At 45.2% G+C, this 7,917-nt stretch overlaps 1 long non-coding RNA gene across 1 annotated transcript; it reads right to left on the bottom strand.

Annotated features, from left to right (window-relative positions):
- Positions 1–6,839: 6,839 nt before the first annotated feature.
- On the bottom strand, positions 6,840–7,703 carry LOC113564665. Its single transcript, XR_003408218.1, has 2 exons — positions 7,090–7,703; positions 6,840–6,991 (listed from the first exon to the last, which is right to left on the bottom strand). It is a non-coding gene; the product is annotated as an uncharacterized LOC113564665 (long non-coding RNA).
- Between the last annotated feature and the right edge of the window lie 214 nt (positions 7,704–7,917).

Below are 7,917 nucleotides of genomic sequence, written 5' to 3'. Positions count from 1 at the left end.
CCCAAACGGACAAAGCCGGAGACAACCGGACGGACGGACAAACGGACACAAATAGTAATGGCAACACAGCATGTGTGTGTACCTGTGGCCCAGTGAGTTCGTGGTGGTAATTAAAGGCAACAACAGCATTAACAGCCGGCACAATCAACCTGCAATTTCATTTTTATGCGCCAAGACCCAAAGCCGGGCGGTTCTCCCTTGATACTCTTTCTCCTTGGACTTAATTACACGGATTAAATATTATATGGCTTTAATGCCCCTAGCAGTAGGTAACCATAGTCAGACCCAAGGCACTAAACCTAGTACTACTATTGCCTCTACAGGCAGGGAAATGCGAAAGCATCAGTGAACATTTCGAGGGAAAATACATTTATTATCTAATTCATCCATTCATTTTATAGGAATATTCCCAAGTCCTTGATAACTACCTTTAACTGTTTCAGAATGCGCAAGGATTTCTGACAGCCACAGAGACTGATGTCCAGCTTAGTGACGAACTAACTAAATACGACCAAGTAAATTAGTGCGTTTTCATAGCACATTAAACTAAGCCTTGGTGTTGTTATTAATAAGCAGCAGCTTCACTGATTTTTCGGTGTGTATCATGAAGCCGGCGTTCGAGATATCTGTCTGGAATAGCCATGGAGCAAATCGCGCCTTTCAAATGATCCGCCCAAGTCCAAATGCGGCAAAACAAACTGCATATTTGGCTATAGTCAAGTAGTTTTCGTCGTAGGGGCTTTAGATTCGTCTATTCGCCATGCGCTGTTGGCCATTACTAGTCGCACTGTAAGGAAACTAACGCTTCATGTGGTGCTCGCCTAGCCAAAAGCGTCTTTCGGATAATTGTCTCTTGATTTGGTCGTGGAGTGGAGGTGAAAATAGTCTGGTTGGCGAAGAGCATTGGTCCGTTTATATGGCATGTTGCTCGTGAAACAACCGCGTCACATTGCCGCCCATATGTCGTGTTTGCCTTCAGATAAGGCGCCAAATTCGTATAATTAGGGGCGTCATGTGTTTTCGCAAATTGCAATGGCAGTGGTTCAAGAAATGCTCGATTTGAAGTACCCTACAAATCTAATGTAAATGTAATGTAATAAATCCTTTAAATCGGATTACTATGTTGAGCTGTATTTACTAAACAATGCACACAGTTCAGCCCTTAGTCATTTACTTGTGAATATGACTTGAGTGTCAACGGCAAAGCCAGCAAATTAGAGCGACCCAGTATAGTAGTGCGAAAATTTAAGGAATATTTCAGACGTTTTCCGAACAATGGCACGAAAAATGGGATTAGTCAGAGGTAAGAAGCCCAGTCGGTCCCAATTAATGCCCGTGCACAGACTCAGGCGTGATTACTTATGGGCATAATTAAAATAGCATTTACATAGTGAGCACCAGGCATATCTAACCGAGCTACCCACTCGACCAGCCGCCCACTCTGCAGCTCGTCATGAATATGGAGGATGGAGGGCCATCAGCGTATTTTGGCATTTAATTGGAGTTCATTTATCAAAAGTACGGGGCCAGTGATGGCCGCAGAATGCCTAACCATTTTTAATGATTGAAGGGGCGCCCACCCACTGCCAATCAAAGTTTTCCACGGTGTTTTTGCGGCTGGTGCTCGGTTTTTTCCTCTGACTCGCTCATTGGCTTTTCCAGTTTTCGGTCTTATCGCTGTATAACAATCATTAGCTTTGAGCCATTATGCCATTATTATGGCAACTTCCCTGTGTATGTGGCTTTTATGATTCAAATATCAAGTCGTTCGCCGCAAGTCGAGCCTCATTTAGTTCTGGCTTGCCATTTGTATCTCAAACTCTGCCCAACACAATACATAAATTTGTTTGTTTATGTCGGGCCTTTTCGCCGAAGTCATTTTTTTGTTTTTGAAATTCAGGAAACACGTATGAGCTGTGTTTGTTAATTGCTCAGCTTGTAATTTCAAGATTTCTCGCATCTGAAATGCTACAGCGAACACAGAGAAATAAACACAATAAAATTTAATATCAACGTGGCTGTATAGAATTTCTGGTTTTCTTTGTTTGAACTATTGCCCATTTTAGTTGAAAGTCATTCCAGCTGTTCAGATTTTTATCTTACCAGCTATGTTTCATCTATTTTATAAGTTTTCGAATCTGTCTGATTGGAGGGCAAGGTGAATTAGGTTTCAGTCGGATACTAGTCTTAACCGGCTGTAAATTAACTACCTAAATGGACTGCTTATACAGCTCCTTACTTCGGAACATTCACATTTTCATCTAAACATGTTTGATTCCTTTCTTTAAAGTCAATCTGGCCCGTAGAATGCATACCGCGCACTCTGGCTTGGCGTTCCGCTCCGGAGTTTTATCAATCGTGAGCCCCGCCCTTCTCTACTACATGTCAGTCATGTCCCAGTCTTTTATCTTCGTTCCCGTTGGGCTTTAGCCCGCCTACTGTCCATTAATGTTCGGGTGTTCGGGTAATGAAGCTGAGGGCGGGGAGGCACTTTTGGGGTGGAACGACCTCCAACTGCGAGACCATTCAATGCACTGGCTGATTATCAGTTTGGTGTAATCACAGTCGCAGAACGACATCATCGCCACCACTCTGTAGTGGTTGCCCCTCGACTCGACTTGACTCGGTTTTCGAGTGAAGTTCTTGGAAACATGTTTTTGCACTTACATACAAGAACTCATCTGCCCCACCAAAACTGAGCGATTGTTAACTGAAATTAGCTGCATCCACGTTGCATAGACAAGGACACCGCTGCCTCACGACTTTTTTGCTGTTGCCAGGGACGTCGCACTATCCGAAACATTTTCCCATCCGACGAGCGGCAGGAATATTGGCATCCGCAGCACGTGTCAGTGTGGAGGCGTCCTGGTTTGGGGACACTTTTGTCGACGTTGAGATAAAATTAATTGCAAATAAATGCGAAAAACCCCGGCCGCAAACTGCAGACCGAATCCCACTTGGCAACTTCGGATACTCTTTCGCATCCTCGAGATTCCAGCGGCTAGATGAAATTGCGCTCAACATGGGAAGCAGAAGCATCGAGCGTCGCACCATAAATAGAGATGGATCCGAGCATGAGCACACAAAAAAAGATTACTTTGCTGGGGGAAGGACACAGAAGACTGGCGAACATTTATTTGAAGCGTCAAACTCGTTTGTCTTATCAGATTATAACCCTCTGTCAGATGTAACTTTTTTGGATACCCTTTCGGCAGGTGGCATTTAAGCTACGTCAACATAACATTGAGAATTATATACTGCAAAATGTCGGAATAAAAATTCAGGCCGTTTATTTAATTTATCTGCATTTTGAAGCTTCTTAGTGAACAAAAGGAATTCTTCAGTTTTCGCAAACTCTCAAAAGTATTTCGTAGAGTATTCTAACTTCGCCCTCGTGCTACGCCTGTTTTTTGCCTTATATCTTTTTTGCTTACAGTTGCACGACAACAACGTCGCCGATGACACGACAAGCTGCGCTGCGATGTCGTAGTTTTGCTTGTTTTTATAGTTGTTGCCGAGTTGGTTGTTGTAGAGCCGGCTGAGGTGGTCATGCGCCTAACTTGGTCCAATCGCCGGCCAGGAGAGAGAGGGCTCCGCGGAGGAAGCAGACCAGACCGGCCATTCATTGCAGCCAGTCCCACTATAAATACATGTGGGCCCCGGCAGATACCCCCGTGATGGCCCACAAAGCGAGCGGCTCATTCATACAGGTAGCTACATCCATAGCCACTGCCAACGTCTCCGTCATGAGGCTTTTGTTGGAGTCATTATCATTTTGTCGTCATCAGCGACGTCGGCGCAAATGAAACATAAAATGAAACGCCCCTTAATAGCTGGCCGGTCGGTCGGCCAGCCTTATGCCTTATGCGTATCTCTCGGATACAGATACGGAGCCACAGATAGTCTTGAACGGGCAGCACAGCCAGAGCCAGAGCCAGAGCCGTAACCGTAATCGTATCTGTTTGCTTTTTAGCACAAGATATTTATTTCTTATTTGCCTCTCCTTCTCGTGTCGGATTTAATTTCTGTTAGCACTGCGCCAAAAGACAGCGAAACCGCAACTGGCAACTGCGCTAACGTAATCTTCTCTAGCTACAGATATGACCCAGAAGACGGCCCATAAGTCGCGTTATTTGTGCTTGTGCCAGTATCTGTGGCTGTATCCGTATCCGTAGCTGAAGCTGTAGCTGTAGCCGTATCTGGCTGCGTGACATTTGTGCCAGTTTTTTTTCGGTGCTTGCACAACAGCGAGTGCGAGTGCGAGTGCGAGTATCTGCATCCGTCAGATGCAGCTGACTGCGACTAATCCAAGGCACCATTCAGGGGGGGTCCTACCTTACATTCCGCCACTTCGCATTTTAATTAAAACGAATCGCGTATTATTTACGCCTGGCGTTTTAATTTAATTAATAAGCCCTAATTAAAACTTAATTAGGTTTTAATTGTATTGTGTTGCATGTGGCAAAGACATTCCGACCGTCTGAAAATATATTGCGCTACACTGGTCCTGGCCTGGCTTTTTGTCGTTATTTATGAAGCCTCCATCCCCGATCCTTGGCATTCGGGGGTGGCTCCGAGGACTGGCATTGATAATAAATTCTATTATTGGATTTGCTTGCTGCCTTTGTGCCACAACGATGCGATACACGCGGTCTAGACCCACCGGGCCGACCCTTTGGTCTTTGGAGGGCGTTGAAGCCCGTCATTGGGGGTGTTTCACCCCCTTTTGCCGTTCCCCCTCTCTATTCGCTGCCAATCAGACGACCATAAGTGCTGTTTGCTGTCCACACACTAATTGATTAACATTGGCGGCATAAATTAAACATTGATGCTGTCTGGTGGGTAAGAGGACGCATTGCGCGCGAAGGCCATCGTTCTATTGTGGTGAATCATTTTATGGTTGGATTAAAGCCATTATTATTCTTATTTAAGAATAAACACCGTGCACTCTGATTTAATCGGATTATTTTAATCAACAACTGCCTGCATACAAATATCGCTTTATGCGATCTAACTAACAGCGGTGTTTTAAAACAAGTAACTATTTTTATTTTTTTTTAATTCGGAAAGGAGCACACGTTCAGGTCTACTAGATGAACTTTCCCGAAAAGTATCTGTTGATAGAGCCATCTCCAATTGACCCCTTCCTGTCTGCGCCCCGACCAATTTCTTTCTCGACTTGGAATGGCTGGTACCTAAATGAATCTATTGTTCGGATCGTTAATTTCCGCTGCTCCTAAGAGGGCCTACATAAGTATATTTTTATGGGCTTACTCTAGTCTAACGGAAGAGCTTACCTTAGCGGCTGCTTCTCTACAGTCTTCCACCGCTTTGGTCCAGATTCTATCACTCTTTGGAAGCCATCGCATCGCAAAATGTGGAGCGAATAACTGAGGAGAATAGGCTAAAAAGCCAACTGAAAGCTGCACGCTCATGGAGCAGTTATGAGCTGGTCGGCTAATAGATTCAATTGGGTGATTCGATGTTTAACCAGAGGACCGGCTCCAGTTTTCGGGCCCGAATGCAACTGCATGCGGCTCTTTTGCCTTCGGCCCGATGGGGTTTCGACCCCAAACAATGTAATTCCATCACTTATACCAATTTCGCCATTTATCCGCAAACAGCCTGCAAAAAATAACAACTGACACAGTCTGATCTGGGCTTCGTTCGAATTCACCCTTGTCTGCCTCTGGCGGTGCCACCAATTTAGCGTTTTTCAATCAACGTTCAATACGGTGATTGATTATTATTTTATATATACACATTGAGGGGATGTATGTATAGCTAAGTTCTGTAGAGCAGAGTTTTCTGCGTTCGCAGTTCCACGTCTATTAATATGGAGTTACAAAAGATCGATTCATGGAACAATACCTGCAGATAAAATTATTACAATACTTCGTAGTAAGTAAAAAAGAATGAGTTAGTTATCGAAAATATTTAAATGAATCCCATTTGCGTTTTTCGCATCTCCAATGCGGATTGCCATGTGCATGGGATTGGGATTGGGATTGGGATTGGGTATGGGTATTGGGCTTCAGCTCGGGCATGGATCCATTGTGTGCAGCTTGTTTCCGCCGCCGTTCCCGCAATCGCTGTTCCTTTTTTGTTGCTGCTGCTTTTTATGCGAACGTGCGTTACGTTCTGCTTACAAAACGGATTAAAAGGTTACACAAGAGCGTGCAGCAGCCGTCAATTTCACCAGCCGAGGAGTCGGGGAGTCGGAGTATGACTCTGCGTCTGAGTTGCAGTTGGAGCTGCAGTCTGACTCTGGGTTCGAGCACGAAAGCCCTATCCATGCCATAGATGCAGCCATAGGAAGACCATGAACAAACGCTTTGGGGAGAGCGGTGCACTGGAAAATGTAATGAGTGACTCTCAAAGCCACATTTTATAAGGCTCAAGCTTTATTGATTTTAAAAGTCATAACTATAATCAATAAGTGTGTGATAATGACAAACTGGGCACAAGTTTTACGGCTCACACTGCGGGGTATACTAACCGCAATATGGAAAAAAACTATCTTCAATTATTAAATAAAAATAAATACAAGTATTACAGCTGCAAACAATTTATCAGATAGCTGGGAAAACAACAAAACCAATATTCCCTTCTCAAATTCTTTCCAGTGAATCCGTAGTCAGGGCCTGCCACATACATGGGTAGACACAAATGCAGTCACTTTATTTGCAGGCATCTGCGACTGGAGCTCTCCGCTTCTTTGCCACGCACATGTTGGTCACGTTATCCACATGGATGGCACCGGCACCAAGGGGTTAAGGGGCTCGGGGCTCGGGCCTCGGGGCAGGAGGCTGAGGACGGAGGACGGAGGACGGAGAATGGGACGAGCAGAGACGACACTTCAGTTGTGGCTTGCGGTTTCTTATCTGTCACGACATTGCCCCAGTTGCCAGATGCCGCAGCCGACGTTAGCAATTTCTTTATGACACTCTACTATGCGCAGTGCTCCAGTGCTCCTCGGTGCCAGTGGACCCTAAGAAACAATCATAATAAAAACAGGGCATTAAACACACGCAATGGCCATTTGGACCGACTGCAGTCGGCGCATCTCCGGCTGCATAATTAATTCACCTTACTGTATTCCTCGGCCAGCTCCGGCTGCAGCGCCATCTACCGGGCCAGAGGTCAATTAAGTGTGTTGTGCGGCAATTAGTCCGCACCCAGCTCTCAGAGTTCCTGGAGTGCTTTCCTCATCCGCGATGGCTTCTCCTTTCCCGTCGCCTCGTATTTACTTTTATTTCCGAGCGATTACGTGTATTGACATTGCACTCCGCGCCTGGCTCTGGCTGCCACATTTAATTGATAATTCCCGAGCGTTTCTGTGCCGCTGCAGATAAAGAAAATGGGCTCGCCGCCCAGAACTTGCCCCTTCCACCGACCCAGCGCCTCCGTCGCTTGTCTTGTTTATTTATAGTTTATGGCCCTAGGCGTTCTCTGATAGATTTAGCAACAAAACACTCGAAATCGTTCGTTCTTATAGCTCACGTCATACTACATGTTTCCAAGTAGAGAGGATTATGGGTTCGGAACATGCAATCTGCGGCTCTGCCATTAACGGATAACTCCACACGAAGGTCCACTTCCAGGTCCTATTGACCTGGTCATCTTTGGTGCGACCCTTACCTGAGTCAGTTGAACTGAAACTATCTTCTTGAGCGTCCCTGAGAACTACGAAGGTACAAGATTACTTCAACAACTATCTTGTCAGGTGTCTAGTAGAACAAAATGCCATACTTGGTGTCACCTTATCGTATGTCATAATACTGAGATCGACATTTATTTGAATTACGTGCTGATTGAACTTCTTTAGGTGCACTATTTATCTTATCGACGTTTTCCACATTTTCTTTTGCATCCATCGCTGTCTCTCCGGCTTACGTATCCTGTTACACTTGATCC

The sequence above is a fragment of the Drosophila erecta genome, unplaced genomic scaffold (assembly GCF_003286155.1).
Source record: "Drosophila erecta strain 14021-0224.00,06,07 unplaced genomic scaffold, DereRS2 tig00000000-arrow-pilon, whole genome shotgun sequence".
Taxonomy (NCBI): domain Eukaryota; kingdom Metazoa; phylum Arthropoda; class Insecta; order Diptera; family Drosophilidae; genus Drosophila; species Drosophila erecta.
Note: the sequence above shows the minus strand (reverse complement) of the source record. Positions and strands in the feature narration are given on the sequence as shown.